This window comes from Protomyctophum bolini (genome assembly GCF_963924005.1).
Source record: "Protomyctophum bolini genome assembly, chromosome: 8".
In the NCBI taxonomy this organism is placed as follows: domain Eukaryota; kingdom Metazoa; phylum Chordata; class Actinopteri; order Myctophiformes; family Myctophidae; genus Protomyctophum; species Protomyctophum bolini.
Genome location: NC_137869.1, coordinates 37,025,589 through 37,037,851, shown reverse-complemented (window position 1 = coordinate 37,037,851; position 12,263 = coordinate 37,025,589).

The following is a 12,263-nucleotide window of genomic DNA, read 5'->3' as shown; positions in this document are numbered from 1 at the left end:
TTCAGCTTGATCATGAATGTGACATTTTACAACCATTGTCAAATTGATTTCCTCAGGACTGTGCTTTATACTGCATGTATAAGTGCATTCCTCGCTTATATTTATTTATAGACCACAATATATTACAGTACACACCCTTTAATGGTTCTCATCTGTGGAGCTCATCACAAAGATCAATGACAACTGCTGTGTTTGGCGATAAAACGTTTATGACACCTTACTTCCCCCCCCCCCCCCCCCCCACAAGCATAAATATTACCCTCTATGAGCAACGTTGCCAATTAACAAACAAAGCTCCACTATAAGAACTACTGCACGGGCCCATTGACAAGTATTGTTTTATTAAGCCTATCCATTCAGCCCAGCTCTCTTGCATCTAGTTATTGAACTTGTTTGCATGCACTGAGATTGTTCGGTGTACGGCGTGTGACATTGTCTGATTGCAGTATTGTTTACCAGTGAATTATAGAGCTATTATGACCCGTTGCCGGACAAGATGGTCAATGCATTTGAACGTTTTGTTCCTTTTGCGTGATTAGCAATTGCAATTAGCTAAACGGTGTGCTGTTCCTTCTCAGAGCATTCAGGGTAATTTGTGTTATCCTTGGTGCACCCACCCACCAGAGACATCTCCGTTCACTTCATGGGGCCAGTCCAATGGCAGTTCTTCTACACAGACTTCTATTGCCGAAGAGCATTGCGAAGAATGCAGAATGCACTGGACTCAGGCCACAGCCCAGCTTTAATGATCTTAAATCCCTTTATTTTAGACCATTTTTTTTTAAAGTAATAGTACAACATAAACATTACAGAGACTTTAGTTGTCACTGTACAATACGTGTTGTCGCACACATGCCTAAAGTTTCTGATATTTGCGCCGCCCTCGTTGAAAACAATGTATTTATAGTTTAAACTCTCCAGGGCTGCATGAACAGCGCTCGAGCGCTGTTTAATGACCCCTCAATGGCGTACAACTCTGTACAACTCTACGGCTCTGCCACCCACCATCCACTCGTTCACTATGATGAGGGCAAGCTCTGCTCTTGCATAGGGCCCTTTCATAATGCATGAGGAATAATTCATGATGAGTCATGCGGTTATTGAAAAATAATGTGCAACACGGAGCCAGAATGTGTACTATGCATATTCAATTCAACAACAGTGATGGGACTGCACGCCCTGAGCATTTTATCTGAAAATAATGCACCACCTCCGGCCAATCAGATTGCGCTGCATGGCCTTTAGTAGACATTTCCCCCATGTAGGACTACCCGTATGTCACTGTTTAAGGAGGGTGCAGACAACCACGCTTACGCTGATCGCTCAATTGGGCCATAACAGTGTCAAAGTCGTTCTGCGCTCGTTAGTGCTTTCTCTAATCAATGAAAGCATCAAAGACACCTGCCTGTCAGAGAGGGGGAGGGCGGAGGGGGAGTGTGTTTTGTAGACCATTGTATTAATATACTCGGCATAGGTCATTCATGAATTTCTTCCAGCTGATTGGGTCACTTCGGTGTTGGGCAATCTCTCTGCTTTCCTTCCAAGATGTTCCTTTTTGCCCCTGAATTCCGCCTCGACAGACCTTTTCCAGCTGTTTCTGGGTCTTCCTGGTTTTCTTTCCAGTTAAGGCCGGAAATGCCTGGTTGTGTAACTTGGAGCCGAGGATGGTCTCCAATCCAGCAATCCGTTAAACATGCAGTTATAATAATCCTGATCACGTGTTCCCATGTCATTCATTGGAGCGAGGTACAATATTATATGACTGGCAGGTTATTCTTGTCCTCTTGTACAACACTTCACCACTTCACTGTGAAAACATCATTGATCTCTGTGTGCAGTGTTCTCTCATCTAAATGGCGATGAGTCGAAGGACTCAGCTTAAATGTCACTATATGCTGTTGTTTTTCTTTCCATGAGTGTGTTTGTGTGGGTTAATTTAAAGCATGGTATTGGATCATTCAAAGTCACAACAATGTCTTTCTGAATAGACGAGCTGTGAGATTAGTCCCTGTAACCATTGTCATGGTTAAATAATAAACGGTGCATTTGGGAGGAATTCAATGAGTTTTACACCAGATTTGACGTTCATGATTTTGAAGAACAACACTCTGAGCTTAGGAGGGGGTTGGTGACACCCAGGGTTCATGACTTCTGCTTTAATGAGCATAGTGTGATCAGGTGTTTTAAAAGGTGTAATGTAAACCAAAGAAAAGTCCTGGCCCTGACAACATAGGTGGCCGTTTGCTTACTGTCTGTGCAGAACGGCTAGGCCCTATATTTGATTTAATTGTCTCTTAACCAACAGAGGGTGCCATCTTTATGGAAGCGGTCCATTGTGGTGCCAGTAGCCAAGGGTCCTCGTCCCAAGGTGCTAAATGACTTCAGGCCGGTGGCATTAACATCTGTGGTTATGAAGTCATTTGAGAGGCTCGTTAAGGAAGAGCTCTTGTCAAAAACGGAGCGCAGCCTCGACCCTTTGCAATTTGCATGCAGGGCAAAGAGAGGGGTGTCCGATGCTACCATCACCTTATTGAACCTACTGTATAAACACCTGGAAGTCGGCAAAAAACATGCTAGGCTGCTTTTTGTTGACTTCTCATCAGCCTTCAACACCATTCAGCCACACATAGGCCTACTAGTTGAAAAATGAGTTAACAACTTTGGCTTAGACCCTGGTTATTATCGGTTGGGTTCCGGATTTCCTCACAAATAGAACCCAGAGGGTGAGAGTGAATGGGAAGCTGTCTGGTGAATTTACATCATCCACTGGTTCACCCCAAGGTTGTGTTCTTTCCCCACTGCTGTACATCCTGTACACTAACGACTGTAGAAGTCAACATGCCGACAGACACATCATTAAACTTGCAGATGATTCCGTGCTTGTGAGTCTGCTGGGTGATGGTGAGGTCAGCCATGGCCCAGTTGTGGATTACTTTGTCTCTTGGTGTGAAGAGGCATTTCTACAACTCAATGTCACTAAGACCAAAGACATGCTTATTGACTTCCGTCGATGTCCACTAGCTCCTCAGAGCTGTACTATAGATGGTCAATCAGTGGAGTTAGTAACCACCTATAAATATCTAGGGACCATAATAGACAACCGTCTAAAATGTGATGTCAATACTGAAATGTTGTGCAAGAAAGGCCAGGTAGATAAATCTTTAATGATCTTGTTCTACAGAGCATTCATTGAGTCTGTCATTTCATTTGCGGCCATTTGCTGGTTTGGTAACCTTGGAATCAGACAGAAAAATGCCCTTAACGGGGTTGTTAAAGGGGCTAGCAAGATTGGGGGAAAAGTTTTGCTGTCTGAGTCTTATATATGACAAACAGGTGCTTAAAAAGCATCATTAATTAGAGGAGACAGCTCCCACCTCCTAAACCGGGAATATGCACTACTGCCTTCCGGCCAGTGGTTAAAGACCCCTGTCACTAAGAATAACCGGTACAAATTCTCCTTCATACCTGCCTCCATCCGGGCCATCAATGGGGGAAGTAAGAGGAGGTAACTAGCTGCCGTGTAGTTTCAAGGGTGGGTGGTTAGTTACACTTGGTGCACTTTAACTTTAGCTCTTGCACTTTATATTTAAGGTAATGATCTGTATCTTGTGATAATGTATGTCTCTTGCTGTTGTTGTATGTTTACTGTGTCTTTTAGAGCGCTTATTATCTGCTGTAAAATGTATTGCCCAGCGTGGGACATAAAACTTGACATTGACCTTGACCTTGATTGCTATTGTGAATATATCGTGCTCAGCTTCAGTTTCTCTTAACAATATTATATTTTGCCATTTCTGCCTAATGTGGAGTGAAAAACAGTGAGGCTGCAGAGAAGAGATAAAATATAACTCACAGTACTGTTATCCCCACAATATAGGCTACATTTCACTCATGTTAAATACATTTAACGCTTCAACAGCTGTCTCAGTCTAAATTGATCCTCAAAGCCCTACAGTATAACCTTTATGATTTGTGTTCAAAAGAGCCATAATTATGTAATTGATTAATAGGCCTATACAAAGGAAACATATTGCTTTAGTGTTTTGGCATTTGTACACCAAATATCAGAACACTTAATATTGCATATAACCACTTCACCCCTTCTCAATCTATCTTCATATAATTGGTTCTCAGTCACTAATGTTCATGATTAAATACCAAAATTCTACTCAGTCTGTGTCTCATAGGAGGGCTGTGTTCAGAAATAATATTTTTTTGAGAAACTTCAAATATGTGTACAAATGGACCCATCATCAAGTGTACACTATACAGCACTTTTTTGAGTTAAATAAACACTGCAGAATAGGGGAGGGGGAACTGATAATGTTGAAAATGCAACGTAAGACTTTTTGGGACAAAATATACAATTACTGGGGGCGAGAGAAAAAAGTAATAAGTAAAGTAATATGTAACTAGTTACTTTTCTCAGGGAGTAATAAGTAGTGTAACTTTATTACAGCCCTCCTATGACACACAGACCGAGTAGAAAATAATTGTGCTGTTTTATCATGAACATTACTACATTAGTGAAGAGCATAGGAAGCATCACTGTCTCACGGCAAGGTATACATTAGCTGTATACAGGTACGCTTTTCTTTGTCTGATGTCTTCATTTTGATCCCTGTCTCATAATGGCCTCCTCTCTCCGTCATGTCTGATACGATATTACAACATGCAGCTCTTGATATGCCATAAATGGAAGCTTTTATACTTCCTTGTTAGTTCTTTAAAAGCATGCAGTATAAATCAATTCTTTTCACCGGTTTCATGGAGAGAGAGAGAGAGAGAAAAGGAAAATCTTGTAAGGTTGTTCCTGTCAAGTGCAAATTTGATTCCACCTCTCATTACACGGTATTGATCAGATTACATATAGAGTTCTGGAGTTGAAATCCTGCACTGGAGAAATGTACAGTGTCCCTGGAGAGCCATATAGACGTGAAAACACTTCTTCTTCTAAGCAATTTCCCCCTTTTTACTCCTTTTACTCGCTTTTTTTTGTTTTTTCTTCCATTATCATCCACACATTTCCTGGCAGAAAGGAAAAACACGTTTTAGAACATCAAATTTGCACATCTGAGATTTCCGACTCCATCTCCATGCACTCTGATATAGTGTGCCTGTTGCAGCTTGTGAAATCTGGGACACAAAAAAAACATCTTGTATTTTTCATAAAATAACATCTTGTATTTTTCATAAAATGTTTTTGTGTGTGTGTGTGTGTGTGTGTGTGTGTGTGTGTGTGTGTGTGTGTGTGTGTGTGTGTGCGCGCGAGTGTGAGAGTGTGTGCGCGCACGTGTGTGCGAGAAAGAGAGAGAGCAAAGGCCTGTAGAGGTAACTACTATGTCTGCCTATATAATCTACTCTGTTTGCTCATTTTGTTGAACTCTGTGAATGCATGCGACACATAATTAACATAATTAACCTGAACCATTTATTCCATGACGACTGCGTGGGTGTTCTGCGAGGCTTTCTGCAGTCTAATTTTAATCACAATATGCACAGAACTGCTCTCCAGTCTGATTCTCCACACATTGCACACGCGCGCATTCTGCCACAAGGATAAACAGTATAATTACAAGTGGTGAAGTGTTTTTTTTTTAAATATATTTATATATTTTTTTTCTCCAAATTTTCACAAAATACACTGAACACCTGTCCACAGCCCTCCCCCCTCCCCACATACAAACCCACATACATAGAAGACAACACAGTTAAAGCATAATAACAATAATAATAATACAAAAAACGTGGAAAACAAACAAAAAACAAAACAAGAAGAGACAAATCTACTATACAGAGAAAATTATACAATATACAATATATATATATATATATATATATATATATACAAAACCCCTTGAACTTCTCAAAATATATGTAATCTTCTCAAGAGGGACACAACTGTTCAATTCTGAGAACCATCTTGTGATAGGTGGGGGGGAGTCAGACTTCGGTGGCGAAGTGTTTGACATATGGTTGCACGGGAAGGATAAGGATTTCATCGTAGCCAGGCACCAAGGCCCGCCCGCACTCGATCATGATTGGAGGAAGGCCCCTCTCATCCTGATTGGATGAAGGCTGCATGGCTAACCCTTGCCAAAAACGAAACCTATGGTTTTTTGACTCCAGCCCCCTTTTTGAAACTAGCTCCTCGCCACTCGTCCTACACACTTCCACTTGGTTTGAGCATAGATAAATAAATAATAGAGACGGCACCGGAATTCCCCTCCCATCCACTTGCATTGCATTGCGTCTCTATTATTTATATATCTATGCTCAAACCGAGTGGAAGTGTGTAGGGCGAGTGGTGAGGAGCTAGTTTCAATTATGGCCCTGGAGGGGTTAACTGGGGACAGGGAGGAACTCCTTATATGGCACACTCTATAGTAGGGAGGATTATATATATATATTTAAAAATAAAGATATTTGAATTAAGTGAAATCACTGAATAGGCTATACCTTTAAGACGCAGCGTCGATCATCTTGGTACAATCTTTGTGGATTTCGATGCAACAAATCGGTCAACACAAATCAAAATGTATTCATTTCTTTCTCTCAGATTGAGTTTAAAGCGCATCGTTGTGGCATCTAAAGCGTCCTGTCAGGGGATTTCCTCACGAGGCAGGTGGGTGCTTTGCAGATGAGATGTGCATATTGGTTGCATATCTGCGTGAGTGCTGTGTTTGAATCAAGACGCACGCGCACACACACACACACACACACACACACACACACGCACGTACGTAAGCACGCACTCACGCACACGTGCCTCCCCACCCTTCAACTATAACACACACACACACACACACACACACACACACACACACACACACACACGCACACGTGTCTCCCCACCCTTCAACTATACATTGAATAACGCTGATTTCCAAGGCCTGCCTCCTTCCCCAGGCAAAGATGTGATCTATGAGGGAGAGCTTGTTGTGACAGCCCACAGTACACTTGACAGGACCCAGCCAGGGACTTTGGCCTGTAGATGGCACTGTCACTCACTAGCAGAGTGTAATTGGACACACATGTCCACATGAAAGGACACACATTTGTACATTTGCATTCACACACACGCACGCACACACACACACACACACACACACACACACACACACAAACACATGTACAAGCACACGCACACACACACACACACACACACACACACACACACACACACACACACACACACACACACACACACACACACACACACACATCGTGATATTGGGTCAGTGCATGGCAAGGCCAGTATAGCAATTGTGGTCTCGTTGAGAGACATGTGAGAGTGCTGCGAGAACAGATAATGTCTTTATCTAGCGGATGCTTAATGGATGAGGATGTGAATAGTCATCCTTTCCACCCTCTCTCTCCATTGTACAAATGGTTGCTCACATCATCCAGTCTTTATCAAGAGTGTTCCATGTGACGTGAAGCATGTGAGCACCTCTCACAGCCAAAGCCTGAGTGTTAAGTTAAAGGGCCACTTCACCCCTTGTGCAACCAGAGCTTATGTTGTTATGTTGAGCTTATGGGTTCTGTTCGAGAGGGTAAGGACTGTATTAGGTGGTAGGGTACGACAGTAGTATTCGCCACAGGGAATTGGTAAGAATTCACAAGGAGACAAGGATGGAGTGTTGCTCGTAGGCACAGTCTTTGTTGAATGTATAGCACGACAGAACATTAAACGGCACAGTATGGTAGATTGGCAGGACAATGATCTTTGTCTGTTCATTGTGGTTCTAAAGAAGGGAGGAAGACATGCATGCACTCACTGAATTATACAGCACACATACAAAGTATATGTGTATCATAGTGAAGTTAGATCTTCACTAATAATAATCACTTAAGTATTTCAGCTTCAAAGGAAATTATCAGGAAATTATGTCACCCATATTCTGTGGTTGCCACATTGATGAAGGGAAATCCAATCAACCATGCTAATCATTAGTCTTGTAATTTGCATTAATCAGAACAGAGATTACAATAATGCGGATGACTTACTTTGGGTCAGTGACGCACACAACTTAAACATTTGACAGGTTAGCTGACTGGTAACACAGTAAAACAGACTAAATAAAATAGAAATGTTCTGTTGCTCTGTTGCTGCATGGCATGTTCTCCTCTCCTGTCCTTGTTCTGAAGTGAATGAAAGCTCTCAGCAAAAGCGCACGGTGACCCTGTGCAAATAACAACCTGCACAGGATGTGACTTCATTCAATTAGGGCCTTTTGTGCAGGTTCCATTTGGGTCCACACTTGCTTAGAGTAATACCATGTGGATGAATGGATACTGTGTGAGCAGCACCGCTGCTTCACTATATTATGTCCTAATTGATGAAATCTACAGGTAGGACATATTTGTCACCGCCAGGCCGAAATCCGCCGGATGGTCTGTCCGTTAATTACCATGAGTAATACACTGGCTGGGTCACAAATCTCACGATAAGCATAGATCAATAGTTCGGCGATCATTGCTGAAAAGGCTTGTGTTCTCTTGCTCTCCGGAAGGTAACTCTGGACATTAGCTTATTAGTGCTATAGTGTAATCTCTCAAGACAGATTCTGCTAACAGACACGTGCATGCGTGTGTTAACAGATGCATGCATGCGCGCATGTTTGTGTGTGTTGTGTGTGTGTGTGTGTGTGTGTGTGTGTGTGTGTGTGTGTGTGTGTGTGTGTGTGTGTGTGTGCGAGTGCGAGTGATTGAGGGAAGATGTCATATGTTAATATCATGTTTGACTTTGAGGTGTTGACCTCCCTCTAACAACAAGTACTTATTTACTGATGAAGCACCTTCGAATGGAATTGAAATGAGGAGAGAGAGAGAGAGACTTAAGTGTTTCGGTAACACACATTTGGAGTGAAGGACCTAAGTCAAAACATGACAAACATCATTAATATTTAACCACTATACTTTGTTGTACAAATAGTCTGGCAGCCGAGGTGGACGGGTGGGAATTTTGTTATATTTTTGACCTAAAATATTGTCTTGTATTGTATACATACATTCATGAATCCACTTGCTGACCGGCTGAAAGTATTGGGCAATTTTTGAATAGGGGTTTCTTGTGACCATTAGCATTAGCATTAGTTTTGCACAAAATACACTCCTAAAAACGGCCATAGACATCATGGCAAATGTGATGAGGTCAGCACATTTTGGGCACATTTGGGCAAGTGGCTATGGCTACTTTTAGCCCAAGGAGTGTTTTTTGTGCAAAACTAATGCTTGGAATGGATTCAAGCATTGTATATTGTCTATATACTGTATACATTCATGAATCCACTTGCTGACCGGCTGTTGGTATTGGGCAACTACGCATGTCCCGCGTATCAGTGGGAAATGTCCCGCATACCAGTGTGACATGTCTCGCGTACTTGTCCCGCGTACCAGTGTGACATGTCTCGCGTACCAGTTTGACATGTCTCGCGTACTTGTCCCGCGTACCAGTGTGAAATGTCCCGCGTACCAGTTTGACATGTCTCGCGTACTTGTCCCGCGTACCAGTGTGACATGTCTCACGTACTTGTCCCGCGTACCAGTGTGACATGTCTCGCGTACTTGTCCCGTGTACCAGTGTGACATGTCTCGGGGACATGTCCCGTGTACCAGTGTGACATGTCTTGGGGACATGTCCCGCGTACCAGTGGGACATGTCCCGTGTACCAGTGTGACATGTCTTGGGGACATGTCCCGCGTACCAGTGGGACATGTCCCGTGTACCAGTGTGACATGTCTCTGGGACATATCCCGTGTATCAGTGTGACATGTCTCGGGGACATGTCACACTGGTACGCGGGACATATGTCTCGGGGACATGTCCCGTGTACCAGTGTGACATGTCTCGGGGACATGTCCCACGTACCAGTGGAGGTGAGACAAGGCAGGTGACAGCAAACAATTAAGGCAGAAAGAAAAGCACTGAAAACTACTTCAAAATAACATACAGAACACAAATAAAAGTCCCAAAAACGAATGAACACAGACAAAGTTGAAGGGCAGAGGAGCTTATCGTGACATCGGGGACCTTTCAGACAAAACCTACTTTTCTCCAGTTTTAAACAATATAGAATCCCATGCTGGAAAGCCTTATATAGGATCAGAAAGCCTTCTAGTAAGTATTGATTTATCTTTGTGCGTGACCACAATATGTGGACATGGTCTGCAAACATTCATTACATGCATCAGTTATGTTGGAATATGTTGGAAAACACAATCTGGCTTTTGTGCAATGTGTGCCCTTGCAAGTTGTGCACTCAACTCACTCGCATTCATTAGAGAAGAAAGAAGCAGGAGTTGTGGACTGTCACATGTGGAGGCTAAATTTCAATGAGAATTCAGCAAAGGATGAAAAATATACACACACGCACGCACACACACACACACACACACACACACACACGCACACGCACACGCACACGCACACACACACACACACTTGACATTTTTATTTCTATCCATATAAACAGGTACAAGAATGCCTGGTACTTGTACTTGTACTGTTTGTTCTCTCATTAATTTAAGGTTATAGGCATGGCAAGGCAAGGCAGTTATATTTGCATAACACATTTAAACAACAAGGCAATTCGATGTGCCTTACATAGAACACCAAGCAAAGGAGAATAAAAAAGGTATGTTACAGTACGGAAGAGAAAGAAAAAGAAAAGTAACTCAATCGTTATGAAGCAGTTCATTTCACTCTGCTGGCTGCCTTACAGATTCCAAGGTAGTCAGAGAATAGAAGCGTGTTGCTGCCTTGACTCCCTGTAGCCTCATGCTGTAGTTTTTATAGTTTCCTAAGTCCCATCTCAGGTTGTGTTCTGTCTGCTTTACCTGGCTGTGTGTTCGACCTTGTGCTTGTCCTGGAGTGTGTCTGGGCTATTGCCTGCTCCTCTTTTGTTTGGCTGTTTGGACAGCTTTCCCAGTTACGACCTCTTGCCTGCTTCACCATGCTGTAAGCCTTGTCCCTTTATGTGTTCCAATAAATTCTCCGTACGGAAACTGCTCTGCTTTGCTGTTCTGCTGCTGTTGGGTCCTTTTCCCCTGTACACCAACGGCATTTAGTTAATGTTGGCCTGCTATTACAGTGGCAACTGTGCATTTCACACCTCAACTCTCCTGTCGCTTGAAATGTATAGAAAACACATGAGAATTGAGGTGCATGCTAAAGCAAATAAAATAAATAAAAAGTATACCACTGTAGTGTGTATTACCGTGGCACTTGGGATCACTCAGAGAAGCTGCACAGAGTTATCATTTTTGGCGATTGCAAGATGATTTACGAGAGGCGGAAAAACAATCTTCCTTGTGAGTAAATTAATGTTCATGTTTTTTTTAATCTTTGTGATGAATATCGTCGTTTCTGCTACATGGGCCTCATGAATATTACTCTGCATATTGACACACGACTCTTTGTTACAACTCAAGGGTCTCGTGTCCTCAAAAGAAAGTGTAAGTTGAGTATACTAAGTTGGAGTTCACCCCACTACACCAGACCATGCAGTGCTGTATGAGTGGAGAGGAGGCTGCAGCTGTGTAGGCTCCTCTGGGCTCACTGATCACATTCAATTAGTTGAGTCTTAACTCTCTGGCACGGGAGGAGCATTACAGGGAGAGAGAGACTGGAGAATTACAGAGAGAGAGAGAGAGATACTGGAAAATATAGGGGCCCTCTGGAGTGAGTGTGGAAATATTATAGGGACCCTCTGGAGTGAGTGTGGAAATATAGGGGCCCTCTGGAGTGAGTGTGGAAATATAGTGGCCCTCTGGAGTGAGTGTGGAAATATAGTGAGTGTGGAAATATAGGAGGCCCTCTGGAGTGAGTGTGGAAATATATGGGCACTCTGGAGTGAGTGTGGAAATATATAAGGCCCTCTGGAGTGAGTGTTGAAATATAGGGGCCCTCTGGAGTGAGTGTGGAAATATAGGGGCCCTCTGGAGTGAGTGTGGAAATATAGTGGCCCTCTCCATGCTCAAAGTTGCCCACGTCTCCTAGCTACTTCATCGTACTACAAGCAGGGTCACGCAAATTCATCCAAAGTAGCAGATCCACAAGCTCGAAACACGGTGCGAAGCTGAGAAGTAACAGTTTTGGACATGTGAGGTTTCCAACCGACAGAGACGATGATCACGATATATTACACACGCACACGCACACACACACACACACACACACACACACACACACACACACACACACACACACTCGCACACGTGCACACACACGGTAATCTAATTTAGCCCTTCAGTAACCA